Source organism: Pelodiscus sinensis, chromosome 8, assembly GCF_052426305.1.
Source record: "Pelodiscus sinensis isolate ZL-2025 chromosome 8, ASM5242630v1, whole genome shotgun sequence".
In the NCBI taxonomy this organism is placed as follows: domain Eukaryota; kingdom Metazoa; phylum Chordata; order Testudines; family Trionychidae; genus Pelodiscus; species Pelodiscus sinensis.
Window position 1 is genome coordinate 56,334,838 of NC_143059.1, and position 18,874 is coordinate 56,353,711.

Genomic DNA, 18,874 nt, shown 5'->3' on the forward strand with positions numbered 1-18,874 from the left:
AAGAAGGATTCTGTTATTTGCTGTTCTATCCAGCAGGATGATAAATTGCATCTCTTCACTTTCTGTTATATTAGGTGGGTCTTGGCACCACTGAAGTCAATAAGAATCTAGCAATTGACTCCAACAAAGCTAAGATTTTTACCCATTACTTTAATCATGAACTTGTACTTTTGTGTTTCTGGTGGTAGTAATGCTGAAGGGAAAAGGAAATGTGACATGAATTAATTGAGTATCCTCTCCAACCATCCTTTCCTCTATCCATTCTATTTACAAGATGACACTTGTATTATACCACAAACGTTACACAGTGGTATGTGTATTTCCTATAGAGCTGGGTTGTTTGAATTTTAATAGTACTCATCCCTTGTGATGAGTAACAACTCCCTGGGGTAACTTAATCTAGGAACAAAATACAGGACTATGTAGCACTTTAAAGACTAACAAGATGGTTTATTAGATGAAGAGCTTTCGTGGGCCAGACCCACTTCCTCAGATCAAATAGTGGAAGAAAATAGTCACAGCCATATATACCAAAGGATACAATTAAAAAAAATGAACACATATGAAAAGGACAAATCACATTTCAGAACAGAAGGAGGATGCGGGGAGAGGGGGGAAGAAAGGTGAATGCCTGTGAGTTAATGATATTAGAGGTGGGGAAGGGTAGATGTCTGTGAGTTAATAGTATTAGAGGTGATAATTAGGGAAGCTATCTTTGTAATGGGTAAGATAGCTGGAGTCTTTGTTCAGCCCCCTGCAGAGAGTGTCGAATTTTAGCATGAATGCCAGTTCAGAGGATTCCCTTTCAAGTGCAGATTTGAATGTCTTCTGAAGTAGGATGCAGGTGAGTAGGTCATTGAGACAGTGTCCTTTCTGGTTGAAATGGCAAGCAACTGTTTTTTCTTTGTGATCCTGTCTAATGTCTGTTTTGTGGGCATTGATTCTTTGGTGAAGTGTCTGAGACGTTTGTCCAATGTACATAACGGACACTTTCGGCACATGATAGCATAGATTATATTTCTGGAGGCGCAGGAATATGTGTTCATGATCTTATAACTCACTTGGTTAGGCCCAATAATGGTGTCAGCAGAGTGAATATGTGGACAAAGCTGGCAATGGGGTTTGTTGCAAGGGAAAGTACCAGGGTTGGTATTAGTGTGGTATGTCCTGTGGTTGTTGGTAAGAATCATCTTGAGGTTAGGTAGTTGTCTATAGGAGACTATGGGTCTGTCTCCCAGAGCTTCTTGGAGTTTAGTGTCCTGTTCCAGTATAGGCTGTAATTTATTGATAATGTGTTGGACAGGTTTAAGTTGGGAGCTGTAGGTGATGACAAGTGGTTTTCTATTGTTAAGTTCCTTTTCAACAGAGATGAATTTGGTACAATACGTATTGAACATTTTACACTGGTTCCATCCACAAAGAACAGAATATAGCCTGCTCCTTCTCCCACCAAACTTAAAAGGAGTTTTGCCCTTTAGTTCAATGGCAATAGGGCCAAGTTCATATCACGTTGCTATTGGCTCCATAAATACTCAAGATGGAAAACATCCCCCGTGCAATCTTCTCTGGTTGACATAGCCTCAATGATCACATACTGTCTGTGTTGCTCTTGATGTGCTCTGGAACCTGGGAAGAAGAAGAGAATAGTTTTAGAGAACAAATGAGAGAGCCCTACATAGAAGATCAGTCATCCCTGCTATTAGCTTTGTCACTTGAATCTATAAGAAGAAACTGAGGATGGAATATGAAAGTGTGGAAGAAGATCCATTTTCCCTGGTTATTCTTCAAACATAGGGACTCAAAGACACCATCTTAAAGAATAAGTTTTGACCACAAAATGGATATCTTCAGAAGAAAACCTACACAACTTGTGTTAGTTCTTAATGGGAGGTTTGTTCTGTTCATAGAATCATAGAACTGGAAGAGACCTCAGAACGTCATCAAGTCCAGCCCCCTGCTCTAGGCAGGACCAATTCCAACTAAATCAACCCAGCCATGGCTTTGTCAAGCCGAGACTTAAACACCTCTAGGGATGGAGACTCCACTACTTCCCTAGGTAACCCATTCCAGTGCTTCACTACCCTCCTAGTGAAATAGTTTTTTCTAATATCCAACCTGGACCTCTCCCACCACAACTTGAGACCATTGCTCCTTGTTCTGCCATCTGTCACTACTGAGAACAGCCTCTCTCCATCCTCTTTGGAACCTCCCTTCAGGAAGTTGAAGGCTGCTATCAAATCCCCCCTCACTCTTTGCTTCTGCAGACTAAACAGACCCAAGTCCCTCAGCCTCTCCTCATAAGCCATATGCTGCAGCCCCCTAATCATTTTGGTTGCCCTCCGCTGGACCCTCTCCAATGCGTCCACATCCTTTTTGTAGTGGGGGGCCCAGAACTGGACACACTACTCCAGATGTGGCCTCACCAAAGCCGAATAAAGGGGAATAATGACATCTCTGGATCTGCTGGCAATGCTCCTCTTAATGCACCCTAATATGCCATTAGCCTTCTTGGCTACAAGGGCACACTGTTGACTCATATCCAGCTTCTCATCCACTGTAGCCCCCAGGTCCTTTTCTGCAGAACTACTACTTAACTGGTTGGTCACCAGCTTGTAACTATGCTTGGGATTCTTCCGTCCCAAGTGCAGGACTCTGCACTTGTCCTTGTTGAACCTCATCAGATTTCTTGTGGCCCAATCTGCCAATTTGTCTAAGTCACTCTGGACCCTATCTCTGCCCTTAAGCATATCTACCTCTCATTCTCCCCTCACCAGGCCTGTGAAGATGCCAGTATGAATGTCTGGAAAGTGCCACTAAATATGAAAATCATCTATAAGCAACTTTTTCCAAGAGCTCTTCTTTATTGTTCAAGGCAGGTTTTTAAATCTATCTTTACTTTTTAAATATTGGAATTAATTAATGAATGTATTTCCATTTTGAAAATATAGGGGGGGAAACAAATGTATGTTTGCTAATTAGCAAAATCTGCTTGACTATTTATAAAAATTGATTTTACTTCTAGTGAAAAATTTCAGGGGCTTATTTATGGCATTTTTTAAACACATAGGTCTAGCCTCCCAGCTGGTGTAAATCAGCATAATTTCATTGATCTGAATGGAGCTATACTGCTTTACTCTAGTTCTGGATCCTTCCCATAAAGTTGGTTCTAATTTTTTAAGCCTATAACTCATAAGTTCTGAGTAGCTTTCAGAAGAAAAGCAAATACTAGCTCCTTTCTCTTCTGCTGATTGCTAACCATGAAGCTAAATACTCGGTAGACATAAAATAGACATAAAGCACAGTGTAACTACTCAATAGACATAATGCTTTTTTTTGAAGTCTCCAAATATATTTAACTGGCTGGGGGGGAAAAAGAAGTAGAAATGTTTACATATGTGAATTAAAAGGCTTTTTGTTAACATTTGGCAACATTTTGTTTGTTGTTCTTGTCTGACTCTGTGCCCCAGTGTTCATGGATATTGTGTTTATCCTTGGCTGATTTAATGATCAAGAAACAGCATTTATAGCCCAGGCTATTTCTAATAAGTCTTAAATTGTACCAAAATTTCATACCCAACCTCCTTGCTTTAAATGTGAAGGCTGTCAAAACCAAGCCTTACTGAAGTCATCCATATTCTGGGCCTTCTGAAGGCCAATAAACTTTATTTGCCATACACTGCACATGTGTATAGTGAAATAGTGAATATGTACTGAGCTGTCTTAATTTTAAATATTTCAGTATGCAAAAAGGCAAAATCTGCTGTGGTTTTCCTCATTCTCTATCTGACTTGTTGCAGATAGATAAAGAGTGAAGAGGCAATGTGGTTAGTTGCTTTTGATTGTACTGTATATGCTGTCTTTCTGTCTGGGTTCCTTCTCCTTCTCCTCCTCCCCAAATTCCCTCAGGCCCCTCCCTGATCTGCCATCAGAGCGCAGAACACATCAGCAGTTCAGAAACATGCACCCTTAAAGACCTTCATATTTCTGAAATCTCTTTGTAAGACTAATGACAGACAGCTGTTACTCCATTAATCACCTTGTTCTGTTTGACAATTGGTAGATTTACGATACTGTGTTTATGAAACACAGAATGCAATTAAACACAATCAATCAACTCAACTGAAGTTTCCAGATACTTCTCCTTACCAAATCTGTTTCAAACGTCACTGTGGTTTAGTGAGAGTGTGGCTTTGGGATACAGCAAGGGAAACAAAGAAAAGACTTTAAATGCTCTTTTCAATGACTCAGAAAGAGATCTTTTAAAACTACATCAAGCAAAGGGCAATAATGTCTTTGTTGCTTCACGTCTATGACTTTGTTTCAACTCATGGTGAGGTGAGGAGGGCTGGAAATTAACACAGAAATAAATCTCCAGGGCTTTAGGGATTCGTATGGGCATAATGGCTGCCCCTTCTCTTTTGAATGGGACTGCAATCACAAGTAGCAGGTTCCTTTGAGGAAAAGAGACTTGTTTTTGTTAATACGTACTAGAGAAATGGTCTCGTAAACCCTGTAAAATCACTTGCTAAATTTGTAAACAATTTTGTCTCTTTTGAACACCTTTAGTTCTTTTGGTGTACATAATTTCTCCTCTCCATCCCATACTGAAGTATCTCTGTGTGTGTATGTATACACATACACACACACACATAAAAAAAATGAGAATTTGTTCATCTCTGTTTCTGTCCATGAGTCCGCCTATCCATCTGTAAGTCCGTTTGTTCAAAAACTCCTCCTAAACAGTAAGAGCTGAGACCACCAAATTTGGTGTGCAGCTTCCTCTTATCCTAACTTAGCAAGGTCAGGGGATGGTTGTGCCAGGAAAACTGGATGTACCTGGAATCTGATTGTCTTCTATTGCATGGAAAGGGTTAGAGCAGGGGCAGTTCTGCTCTGCAATGACCAATGGGGGCAGTGAGTGCAGGAGACAGTTATACTGCAATGTGACCACAGAGGAAGAGACTGGTCAGCTGGGGCCAGAGCTCTCCATATTGCTGGCTACCGGCCACAGGTACGGTGGTTGGAAGACAAAAGACTAAGTGATTTCCTGCCTCATTGTCTTCAAAGGAAAATCCCTCATGGGTAGAGACTCTATCACCTTGTTTTCTTTGTTGAGAAACTATAAATATGGATTCAAAGCAATATCCTTTGTTTGGACTCTTACAGGGTGAGTAACAGATGCAAAGCAGAGATCCCTGAGACAATGTGAGTATCCTGAAAGGCATTTTGGAAACTGGCAGCTTATTACATCACTGCCATCATTTGGAATTACACACTGAGACTCACTTGGGCATATATTTTTACCTGATTTAACGTTTGTTTAACTCTCATTTCCTTTTCTTAGTGAATAAACCTATAATTAGAATTTCCCACCTGCATTATCTGGAGTAGGATCTGGACTACCAATTGCTCTGGGGTAAGTGCCTGGCACTTTGGGAATGTGAATAATCTGATGTGGTGTGATTTTTCTCTTAAATAACCTTTTATCATAAAGTTTGGTTTGTCTAGGTGGTAAGACAGACTGGAGGAGCTAGGGGGACTGTCTGTAACTTCATGGTAAAGCTCACATTTGTTACTGGTTTGGTGAAATCAACCTACAGTACACACCACCAGTTAGCAAATCAGGCACTCTCAGTTGTGAGCTACACCAGATGGCATGACAGACAGTACTATAAAACCATGGTAAAGGTATACATTTAGTATAGTAAAGTCCATTTTAATAACTATCACTATGTTTTCTATTGTTTTTTCCTTTGAAAGGCAGACATTTTCAATATGGAATTTCATGGTTTTCTCAAATAAACTTTAAAATGTGTATAATGTACACCAGTAATGTTACATCTCACCTTTCTGAGAATGTGTAACACTGAAAATTTCTACACTGTGTACATAGCACACAAAATTAGCTCAAAAAAATCAGAACGCCGGCTTTCTTCCTGAACATATTTAGAAAACACAAGAACCCTCCTCAGATGCCAAAATCATTAATCTGCAGTGACTTAATTATCACAATTAGACCATGTGAATATGTAAACTAGTTTTGGCTGAATTCCAGATAAAAGCCATGTGTTAAACCTTAATTATTCACCCACTCATACATACAATGATAAAGCAGCTACCTGGCTGATTGCTGATTGATAGGTAGACATTTTACACCTGTGCCTAGTACACAATGTGGGTCATGCTGAGCTTGGCATTGAAGCATCCCCTGCTGTGGTCCAGGTGTCCTGTGTAGGGCTTCATTAGCCAGGGGAGCAGAGGGTAGACTGTGTTCCCCACAATACAGATCAGCATGGCCATGTCCCTGCTCCTGATGGTGTGGTTGGGGAAAAAACTGCCAGCGTGCAGCTTCTGGAAGAGGCTGGAGTTGCGGAAGACGTGGGCATCGGGGGCCTTCCCCGACCACCTGACGCAGATGTTCATCATGGTCTGTGACAGTCTGCAGGACCATCGAAAAGTGCCCCTAGCATTTGATATGTTTGGCTGCCTGGTGGGCAGAGGCCCAGATGGGGATGTGGGTGCTGTCAATAGTGCCCGCCTCAGGTGGGAGAGCCCATGTTGGCAAAGCTGGTGATGATGGGGTCCACGTTGCCGAGGTTGATGATCCCGTGCAGCAGGACAGTGTGGATGGCCCGCACCACCTATGGAAGGAGACAAAGAAACAAACAGAATCGCAGGGGTGCCAGGGCCCTTGAGAGGTCCACAAGCTCACCACCGTTTCCTCTCCACACACCAGGAGCAACCCCCTGCTGGCCCCATCTCCCCTCAGGACTTTGTGAAGGCAGGACTGAAAAATTTCCCAGGGAGCGGGCTTCCACCACTACTCCTCCCCTTCCTAGGGAACTCCATTCCAGCAGTCTCCCCCGCTCCTCCCCAGGACAAAAGCCAGAGAGCATGATACCTGCATGAGCACAGCCCAAAGGTCCATCTCCCCATGCCAAACTGGTTCCTAACAGATCAGTAGCTGTCCGCAGTGGTGAGCTTCCAGATGGCAATGGCTACCTGCTTCAGGAGAGGGGTGGTGGGTTGCTTGTGGGTGTCCCATCTCCTGAGGGCAGGGGCGAGCCACCCGTATAGCTCCAGGAAGGTGTCTTTCCACATGTGGCAATTCTGGAGCCACAGCTGATTGCTCCACCCTTCCACGATGATCTGCTCCCATGAGTCAAAACTGGTGTTTAAATGCCATAAGTGGTGGTGCACCCTGTGCAGGGGAGGGCATGGGGGGTTGTACTGCATGAGAAGTGCCCGCAGAGAGGAGGAAGATCCCCGCAATGAGCTAGGGGTTGTGTTGCTGCAGGATCTGGAAGGTATCCCACAGAAAGAGCTGCGGAAGGCTCAGCACAACCTGTAAGAGCTGTTGACTGCTGGGACACAGCTCTGGCTCCATTGCTAGAGAGCTGAGGTGTCCGCAAGGGCAACTGCAGCAGGCAGAGAAAAGGCTTTGCTGTCCTTCAATGAGGTAAGCAAAGGTAAGGAACCTGAGACATGACTGTACAGGGGTGTCCCCTTAAGCTCGAGCCTCAGATAACGTCAGGCAGCAGCTCCAGAAAGTTACTGCTCTCCACATGCCCTGCCTAAAGTTCTTCCCAGTGGCCTTAAATGCAATTCAGTGCTATTTTGATTGGCATTAGCTGAGTAGACGCACTATTTTGAAATAAACAACAAATGATCTGGTGGCACTTTATAGACAAACAAAACATGTAGATGGTATCATGAGCTTTTGTGGGCATAGTCCGCTTCTTAGTACTACCAGACCATTTGTTGTTTTTTTCTGTAACAGACTAACTCGGTTATCCTCTGTATTTCGAAATAAGCTATTTTGGAGTTTTTCTTCTGGAATAGCTCATTCCATAATAAGCATGCAGTGTAGACATGCCCTGAGTGTTAGAGAAGAAGGAAACATATTAAGAAATGCCATCAATCCGGTCATTGGTTCGTCAGTTCTTGTCATTGTCTTGTTTCTAGCAGTGGTGGAAGAAGAAGGCCTTAGTGTACCTAACCAAGTATGCACTGCCCACCTCTCCTTGGATGGTGGGGAGAGTTTCTTCTTGAGCAGTGGCAGTCATTTTACCCCAAACATGAGATTTTAATAATTTTATCTCAGAAAGTACAGCTACAAAAGCTATTATAACCATGAAACTATTCAGCTTTTTCCTAATTCCAGCTACAGTATTTGACTTTCTGACCTCTTATAGAAGTGAATTCCACCTGCTGGGTAAAAGTATCATTTTCTTTGATTTGTTCCCACTTACTAACCATTAATTTTGTTAAGTGACCCTTAGGTTCCTTATTAATGGACAGCATACAAAGGAGGAATGGATTAGTGCCCATAATAGCTTTCATTACTTTGAAATATCTGAGTCAAGTTCACACTAAAACGTTTGCTTTCCAGGTCAAATAATACTAATTTTTTGTAATCTTTATGCATACACATCTCTATAACTTTTTTAAACAGTAGCATTAATCCAGGAAGCATTTTTGGATCACACCAAATCATGATGTAATCACTTAATAGTTACTTTATGAAAATCACATTGTTTTCTAAAACATATTTGAGACAAAGAAATATCAAGCTGTGGATTGTGGTTTGACTGACTAATGGAGGGTGAATAAACTACACCAACATAGGTGTAGTGTCAGGAGACCTTATGACTGAGACCCACAAGTCTCATTGCTTCCTCTGCTTCATCCTTGCTTATGGAGGTAATTTACTGCTGTCCTATACCACTGTCTCACCTACTCTGTCCATCAGGAGGTGGGTGGAACCAACACTCAACCCATTCCAGTGCCCATTCCTGCAACTCCTCTTTATAAAAAAGAAGAGGGTGGATAGTTTCTCTTCTGTGCACCTGGACCCAAAATCCATGTAATCCATTAAGGGAACTAAGGAATTTGGTCCCTTGGCCAAATGCAAATCATAATCTAGTATTAAAATGATTACTGTTATTGATAATGCAGGGAGGATTCCAGACTTCTGTATTTTAGCAGACCAAGTAGGCATGGGAAGGACCCATTAGACTTTAGCTTTGTCTGGTTTATTCCCATGTTTATGCTATATTTCTCAGATCTGCAGACCTCCAAAGTTTGTGTGAAAACTTCTGTTAAGTCTTAGCAGTTCTGATGGAACATAATGTACTGCATAAATTGTTCCATTCATTTCTTCTCCGAACAAAGAGCCCACTTCAAAAGAGAATCTACATTCACTTTCGTTTTTGTCATGGTCTTTAGAGGCCCGTCTGAAGGAACAAAATGTGTTGTGTTGCTCCACTGATCACAAGGAGTTGCACCTGCTCATCCTTCTCTAGGGATGAATTTGACCCCTAATCTGTATTTAAACCAGGGATCAAAATAATAATAATAATAATAATGAGCCATGGAAGGTTTATTTTTATTTAGATTTGGTTAGAGATATTAAAGAGGTTTGGATGTTTTGAGAGAGTGGTCAGGTCTGGAGGTGTATGGAGACTTTTACTTCCATGTCCTTAGTACTGAACAAACTGTTATGTGAGAGAGTTCTTAGTCAAATTCCTTCTAGAGGAACGCCATCGACACCATATCCTTCTGCAAAAAAGAAACTGATCGGGTATCCGCGCTGGCAGTCTCAACAGCGAGAGCAGAGATGGAGCTTGACTGGAGAAGACATTATCCTCTCATTCTAAAAATAGTCACTCAGTTTCAGGGTAGCTGGGAGACCTGAAATTCTTCCAACTGCTGAAAAAAGAAAAATGCAGTTTGGGCCAACGCAAAAGTGTTAGTGAATTTGACAAGAATGTTTTCAGCCATTCACAAAAATCATGGCCAACCAAGCACTGTTTGCTTCAAATAAAAGGAAAGGCTTTTCTTTTAATAAAACATTAATTTCAAGAGGAGGGCAGGTGTGTCTATAACACAGGAGATTAACAGAATTCAAAGGTGTTAAATCAGGAGATAAGTGTGGTTCTTGGACTATCAGATTGAATTACTGTATGGATATAGTCAACATGGTATGAGGAAGTCTGGGTTATTTTAGTATCAAAACTGGAATCAAGATGCAATGGAAACATCACCAACAATGTTAACTCCCTTTGTGGGTCTAAGAAGTATGAGCATGTTGTTATGTTGGTCCAAAATAAAGTGTCATGTAACATCTTGGTCTATCTATATCAGTGCTCTTGGTAATTGTATCAATTAAAGTTACAGCAGCTTTGGGTAACTACAACATGTTCATGGCATTAACAAGACTTCTTTTCTGTGAGAAGAATATTACTAATCATGTTGGCAAGTGTGCAATAACTCTAGCTTTGAAATTAAAAAGGCATGCAAAGAGATTTAGTTATGATTTCAGTCCATTAAAACTTTGGCCCCCTTTTTTAAATGCTTCAAGGAAGGAAATTAAAATCTGAGAGCATTAACAATTAAAATAAATGAGAGACTCATTTCAGCTGACTAACGTAGCATAAACTGAAGTTTTAAGGGTATAATTCAAGTTCAACTGGCTTTCAGTTTAAAGAAGTTTAATTGTTTTAATGACTAAAGTACAACTAGCTGTTTATCACCAGGTAACCTCTTTTATGGGGATAAGGAAATAGAAGGCAGAGACAATTTTAATGCACAAAGGAGAAGATTATCTAATGGTAATTCATCACACACCATCCATATCTATAAAGTGTCAATGTGTGAAGCATGCACCACATGTGCTTTTAGTTTGGTCTTTATTAGCCAGTGATGCTTTCACAGGTTGCAAGCAATATTTTCAGTGATTCTGAATATGTAAGCTGATTTTTAAGGCAAATCTCAGCCATTTGCTCTTTAGACTCTTCATAGTGCATAGACCAGGGCAGGGCAGGCAAATACCAGCCTGCAGGGTCAGATCTAGTCTGGTGGGCACCCACACTGCCCTATTGACCTGTGCCTCTGAATGTATGGGAATTACAGCTCCTCTTGGCCATGGATTGCTGTTCCCAGCCAGTGGCAACTGTGATCACCCATACCTGTAAAGGTGCAGGAAACTATAGTGGCAGCGGCCCACCAGAAGCCCACCCTGCTGACCTACTGCCATTTTATTGCCCACCCCAGCATAGACATTATGAATATGCCTATGGCCATGACTTCTGGACCAGGGATGTTAGATAGCAGGTAACAGAACAGTCAACTAACCGCATGAATTCTTAGTGATTAGTCAACTATTTTATAGTCCCTGGGGGTGGGGCCATCTGCCAGTGCAATCTGGCTCCACTCCCAGGGAGCCCCATGCCATCTCATGCTGCTGTCTCTGAATCAGATTAAAAACCAGCTCCCCTCATGGACTGGCTATCTGTTGCCCCCCCCGCTGCTGCCTCTGATACAGAGCAGCATTGCAAGAATGCAGGGGGCTCCGGGGACTGGCCAGATTGCACTGGCTGCTGGCCCTGCCCCCGGGAACTATAGAATAGTTGACTAACTGCATTGTGGGAAGGCTGCAGCCTCTGTTCATGAGGGGTCTGAATTCCCTGCGGACAGAGGCTGCTGTTGGGAGAAAAGGCTGGAGGAAAGGGGGGGCGGATGCCATGAAGCAGCCTCTGTCCACGGCAGCCCGGGCTGGCTGTGGAAAGAGGCTTCTTTGGCAGCAGGCCCTGCCTGCAGGAAGCTTGGACCCCCAAGGACAGGGGTTACTCAAAGCCAGGGCTTTGAGGCAGCCTCTCCTGGCTGATAGAGACACCAGCATGGGGAGGGAGGACCGATGGCACTGCAGAGCCAGTGCTGGGGGGGACCAGCTTTTAAGTCAGCTCTCCCCAGCACTAGCTCCTGCTTCCCTCCACTTGCTGCCTCTGATACAGAGGCAGCAATTAGGGTGGGAGGATGCGAGTTGTCAACTAGATTAACCAATAAGCCTTTCATCATAAAAAACAATTTTTCTGAGCCTCACCGTTGCAAAGAAAGCTTCAGAAATGTGAATCAAATAATGTCTGAGTCTGCATTCAACTGGGAATAATGGCTTTGTGAGGTGTGAACTGTCCCCTTCATCTTAATGGATTAACTCTGAAATTCAGTCTCAAAGGACACTACTGACACCAGCTCTCCTGAGGACTCTGGCCCCGATTCAGGAAAGCACTTGAATACATGCTTTAAACACACATATTCTAACTACTATTTTCAAGTCCCATTGAATTTAAAGCATGTATTCAAGCATGTATCCATTGGAGAGCATGGATGTGGACCACAGTGCAGGGGTCGGTACACGGAAATTCCATGAATGGGGTGTGCCAGAAATCCCCGATTGCTTTAATCTGACCCTGCCCACATGTTGACAAAATGCTGCTGACACTGATTTTCTCCGGATGGAGACCATGTCAGGCAAACAAATCACATTAGTTTAGTTCCAAGGAATAGCCGTATGGAACATTTTCACCTAGGGCGCTATCTAACTTAGAAGAGCTTTCAATTATATATTGCACCATATTCCAAGTTATGTATCATATACAAGACTTACACAGCAGGAATGTCTACGAGTTTTTCAAGGTGAGATGGTCACAAATGTACTATAGACTCAATCTGGTTGAATAATCCACAGACGATTTGGTTGGTTTTTATTTGAATTTTTAACATAAATTGGCCATATGCCTACAGGTTGCACCCCCCAAATCTAGGATTCTCTGGTCCAGCAACATATGTGGTCCAGCATGACCACGGATGTTCCTGGAGGAGAGCGCCCCGGAGTAGGAGGGTCAGCAGCTGGGAGCCCAGTACAGCCCTGAGAGTCTGATAACAGCAGGGACCGCAGCAGCCTGGGTGGAGCACAATTGGGGCTGTCTGCCACCCAGCAGCAGGGCCAGAACCATAGCAGCCCAAGAGGGGAAGCCTGGCTGGGCCGCATCAGCCTGGGTGGCAGCAGGGCCGCAGCACCCCAGGCAGTGGCAGCGGATTGAGGCTGCCTGCCGCTGTGCAGCAAGGCTGTGGCTGCAGCATCCTGAGAAGGGAAGCCAGTTGGGGCAGAGCAACCTGACGGAATCAGTGCAGCTGGGTTCACATGCTGCCCGGCAGGGGGACTGCTGCTGCGGCAGACCAATCAGGCAGCGTGCCCTTCGGCAGTGGGGCTAGAGCCACATGCTTCCCGGGTGGCAGCAGAGCTGGGGCTGGGACTGGCCAGCAGACAGCCCAGCTGGGCAGAAGGAGTCAGCAGCAGGCTGAGGGGCTGGTGTTAGGGGATCTCCTATTATCCAGCAAATTCCCTCATCTGGGACTGGTCAGGTCCCGAGGGTGCTGGACAAGGGAGGACCAGCCTGTAGCATGAACATGTCAGTGACCAAGTTTCACTGGCACATATGGATGAGGAAAACAAATCTGAAGGCTCATGCCGCAATATTTGCAGAAAACACTCTATTACTATTTGCAAGTGTTCACCTCTGAAGTTCTTCTGTGCCTTTATAGGAAGGGAACAGAAACAAAACCACGTGACAGAGCTGACTGATCACGACTACAACTCACACAGCAACAAATAAATACTTGTGAAGGTGTAAACAAATCAATGTCACAAGTGAAATAAAATCATAGAATGCTTTCTAATAAAGATAGAAATGTAGCCGTGTTAGTCTGGGGTAGCTGAAGCAAAATGCAGGACAATGTAGCACTTTAAAGACTAACAAGATGGTTTATTAGATGATGAGCTTTCGTGGGCCAGACCCACTTCCTCAGATCAAATAGTGGAAGAAAAATTTTTCTTCCACTATTTGATCTGAGGAAGTAGGTCTGGCCCACGAAAGCTCATCATCTTATAAACCATCTTGTTAGTCTTTAAAGTGCTACATTGTCCTGCATTTTGCTTCTAATAAAGAGTATGTTTAAGCAGATTGCAATCTGTTTATTGATGTTTTAAGACCAGTAAACAGGATAATTTAATGTATTAATCACTCAACTCAATTACAGATTGAGTTTTAGAAAGAGGGCAGTTTATTACCTTTCTAATTAAACATATGAACCAATAGGTAAATCATTATTTTGGAGAAATTGTTGTCTGGCTGAAAGCTGACACCACAATCACTGTCTTTTGAATCTTTTTTCCCCCTGTGCTCTTTTAGAGAAGCTAGCTTCCTAAACCACAACTTTGACACTAATGTCCCCCACCAGTCTGAGTTCTTTTTTAAATTTTAGCTTATGTGTTTAATTGGTAATGTTGTAACCCTTACTTGTAATCATTTACAATGCTGAGATAAAAATAGAACTTCTTTAGGTATTGATTTTTAACGAGACAAATGTGGCAGTTTACAGTCATTTTGGGAGTCTGTCAGATTGGTGCAGATTGCTCTCTAAAACTGTGCATGGGACATTTTTTAAATTAAATTTGTGAATAATAAAAATGGACCAAATTCTCTGCTGGTATAAATCAGTGTAGCTCCAGGGAAATTTTACACCAGCAGAGGATGTGTAAGTGCTGTGAAGGAAGACCAAGAATATGCTGCGATTATTGCCATTGTTTTGGCTACTTAATTAAAATTAATTTCATTCTGGAAAGGTTGTTTCCTATTGCAAAATGGGATACTCAGTTCAGAACTTACATGCTGGAGAATATAATAATAATTATTAATAAATAATACATAATTAATTAATTTATAATATTATCCAGGGATAGGCAAATATTTTTGGGGTAATAGTTAACCAGTTGAGCATTGTGGGTTTTCAAAATTTGATGTATTATGTTCATATTCTGCTAAAAACACATTTCCTGTCAGGGAGGTCTATCACTGTCACCACTGTGGAAGTAGTGAGTTCACCATTGCTTGAATCATTTTATAATGATCAGGAAGAAAGCTTTGAAAAGAACAGACTTTGGGGAACAATCCTTCCTCAGTATGACTTACCTCAGGCTACCTAATAAGTCTCTTTGCATATAAGATTCTGTGAACAGCATAATGTCCTGAGACACCCTTGTTGGAATTGGCTCATTGGAAGAAACTGTCAGCATATTGATGTCTTTCACGTGATGGATTGCGCGCCCTCTAGACCAAATGTCAATATGGGTCAGATGACCTCAGAAAAAAACTATAGATGCAGGAGCTGAAGTTGCCATGTTGTGATGTTTAATAATGTTCCCCATGTGAGTATTACAACACTATTACAAGTAACTTTGTGAACTCCTTGCCACACCCTTTTATTTTCCCTCATTATTAGATTTTTTCCCATTTGAACATCTTTTCCTCCCAAAAGCTATTGTTACCTTAATTACTCCTGTAGCAAATGAGAAACACCTGCACTGTATGCTGCTCCATAAAAAAATTCAAATCCCAAAAGCATTTGCTGAAAGTAGGGCACTGTGGCTTCAGATTTCAGTGGGAGAGGAAGAGGGCAGGGAGTTAAGGGAGGAGGCTATTAGCACTTCTTGTTGGGCTGGGGAGGAAATTGACCTTTCACATTGTTTGTCTTGGGATCAGGGACAACTGGATTTGGGAAGGAAATGGAAGGAATAGCTTTTTATTTTATCCTTACCTAGTGGCTCCATGCCATGGGATCCTGCTGAAATAAGAATCATTCTGGCCAGAAAGTAGTAGTACAGCAATATTAGTGATGCCTCAATGGTTTTTTTTTGTTTTGTTTTGTTTTTTTTGGTATGTGACTTTATCCTTTCAGTCTCTCTAAAAACAAAAGGAGCCACCTAGACTGGGCCAGATTCACCACTACATATGGCCTCTTCATGCCATTCTAGTGGCTTGGGCCCCCCAAGGACAGATCTGGCCAATGAGGAATACCTAGGGTGAGGAATATTTCTTGAATGCCATAGAGCAGGTGTAGATGCTCTACCCCATTTCCCAACAGCTTCTGGGATAGGGCCCATGTAGGGACATGGCTTAAGAGAAGCAAGTATAGCCAGAACGCTGTTGCATACAAGCTATTCTAAGCTTAGGGAACAACCTCCCGTTAAGAATAATTTTGTGTGGTCTCTTTATGTTCCATGGTTTATTTCTTACCATGTGCCCCACATTTTGATGATATCAACTCCAAATACAATGACAGGGACTTGGATCAAACTTTTAGGAGTGCTGTTGAGTTGAGGGCATTTTCACTTTCAGTCCTTATCAATGGCACATTCAAACCTAATTCATTTCCCAGGGTTTCTTCTACAGTAGGCCCACCAACAGTAATTCGGGGCCCAGGGCAGAAATCAATGCACCCCTTGCTCTCCTCTCTCAGTTGTGGCCATAAGGGCCTTATTCCCAGCCTCATCCCCTCCCTCCCTTCCTCTTCCCAGATGCAGCCTGCCTGCTCTGGGGAAAGTCACAGCAGTGTCTCTTGATTGAAAGATGCTTTTGATATGCCACATGCAGGTTCTGGGGCTGAATTTCTTGGCCCTGGAACCTGCATGGAGCATATTAAAAGTGTCTTTCAATCAAGAGACCCTTTTTGGGTCAAGAGCTATTGGCAGCAGCAACTGGGGCTGTTGAGCCCTTATAAATTGTTGCCCCCCTCTCTTGTCAGCAGGCCAGTTAAAAACTTTCTCATATATATTTTTAAATTCATATAGTGGACAATCAAATACATGTTCTTCCATTTTATATTACAAATAGACGACAGGACTGGTAATTTAGTGACTAATAAGTTTTCTAACTAAGTATGGTAAAATGAGGATAATCAGCGCTCATGTTCCTGAATGTAATCTGATGGCAACAGGTATTAAGCAAGAATTTGTCTCGCCAAATAGGCTTTTATGTTTAGCATAACAAACATGATTAGGTGCATTAGGAGGGAGTTCATCTCCTATAATGCATGAGATCTGGTCACTTTCAAGAGATCGGATATTGGAAAATGAATACCTTGGGGAGTGCTTATGTATTACAATCTTTCTGAAAAGATCTGCTAGTTGTATCCATTTGTGTCTAATGAATTAAGTACGAAAAAGAAAAGGGCAGAACCAGTATATCTTCGGAAGCTTCTTCTTTTGCATCAACAAATTTGTTTACTAAATTTGTCAGCTTAAACCTACACAAACCCACTGAGGGCAAATGAAAATAATTATTTAGTTGTTGTAACTCTGGTAAACAACTGCAATCACTCGCTGAGGCGTCTGTAGTTCTGTACATGCAATATAAAACCTCCAGCAAACATAGCTGCAGTTTGGCTCTAGAATAGGTAACATCAACAAAGAATACATGGGCAACAACTGGTATTTCAGACTAGTTTATTTGTTCCATTTGCAAAGAACAAGGCTGCAAATGTTAAGAGTTTTCCAAGTATGGATTTAATTTAGATTTCATTAAAAGAGCTATTAAATGTTGAATAAACACCAATTCATTATTAAACAGAATTCACTTGGATTCCCTGGCTTGTTGTCTCAAATGTAAACCATCTTTTCTTTTCATTATGGCTGGAGGTTTTTATAGTTTATGCCTGACACCATGCCCGGCTTTCTGGGCAAAAAAGGTAATTGTTCATTTTGGGTGGCTCAAAATGGCTAAAGATATAAATCAGATTGTAAAACCCACCTAAAGCTATGGGGACTAGGCTGGCTGGGGGATACATTGACTCAGTGCATGTCTGCTTCCCCCACCCTTGGCCAAGTTTTATGGAGGGCCCAGTGAGGTTGCTGGGTTCAATAGTCCTCGTGGCTCAGAGTGGTGCTAACTGAGCCAGAGGATAAATCTGGATAGATAAGCAATTTAACTTTTTACCCAACTAACAAAAGAATCAAAATGAAATAATGCAATGGCGAATGGAAAGTAAGGCAAATGGAGAGAGATGAGCTTTATGAGAAAATATAGTAACTAAAAGAAAAGTAGCCAAACAGGCAATTCTTGGCACGAGACTCATGTCCTGAACTGCTGCTCCAAGGACAATTTGGAATAGTCTATTTATAGTCACTGCCCATAAGGAAGGGCAGGCCCGTATTACCCGCTGCCCATGTGTTCCAGTGCTCCCTAAAGGCAAAAGGTGGGTCACTTTCACCCCAGTCCTGGCAGAGCCTCTGTACTGGGGATGAGGGACTGGGATATCCTAGCTCTCATTTTTCTTGATCCCAGCCTTCCCTATATGCTCTGTCCCTCCTACTCAGAGTGATTTGGTAGTAGAGTTTTTGCATGAATAGCCAACTTTAATCATACCTCTCCCACCTACTTGAGATGTCTGCAGCCTTCTATCTAAAAGGGCAATAGAATTAGCCAAAGTGTGTGAGTATTTCCTGAGCTGAGGGAATTCAAATGAACGCTTATTCCTTCCATCCCACTTGCAGGGCTGTACTCTGCTGCCGCAGAAGAGTGTCTTCATAATCATTAAAATTAAGGCTTTTCACAAATCTACCCATGGCTCCATATTAGACGACAATAGACACTCACTGCCCATGTGTTCCAGTGCTCATAATGGGTGTGTGTGTGGGGGAGGGGGGGGAATACTATCTGATGGATAAGAGGCCCAAATGAACTCCTGCTTGTTGTGAGTTGTATCCTTCATTTAATGTTGCTGTAAGAGGATAGGAGCCACACCCCAAAGTAGGTCTAACAATGTTTCTTTAGGAACTAATACCAGATAGGCAGCAGGTTTCACTAGATATTATTCTGCACAGGAGAGAGACAGAGACAAAGACAGAGTGCGCACACACAAGAAAAAGACAAGCTTGTGGGTGGTGGGGTTTGAGAAGGAGGACAAAAACTGGAAGAGATTCAGAGGCAGCAAGAAAGCCAAACAGCAGCCTTGTAACCATACTATAACCTTGAAAGAAGCCCAGAGAAAGATTCTGGGTTGGCAGTGGTGGCTCACAGCAGTGTGGGCCTGTAAATTAAGAAACGACTCCTTTATTTTTGGTTCCTCCTGTATTTGGAGAAGCATGCTTTGCACACAATGCAAGAATATAGCAGACTCCATTAGCAATTTCTAGTGCCAAATGGAACATTCCCAGGACCCCAGACATTGACTAGATACTTAACTCAAAAAGCAG

General features: G+C 42.5%; 1 long non-coding RNA gene across 1 annotated transcript in view; it reads right to left on the bottom strand.

Annotated features, from left to right (window-relative positions):
* Positions 1-454: 454 nt before the first annotated feature.
* The window catches only part of LOC102443611 (uncharacterized), a 71,877-nt gene continuing 53,457 nt past the window's right edge, over positions 455-18,874 (bottom strand). The window contains exons 2-3 of the long non-coding RNA XR_331227.5: positions 6,120-6,641; positions 455-1,626 (exon numbers count right to left, since the gene is read on the bottom strand). This is a non-coding gene — a long non-coding RNA (uncharacterized LOC102443611). The remainder of the gene's footprint in view (positions 1,627-6,119; positions 6,642-18,874) is intronic.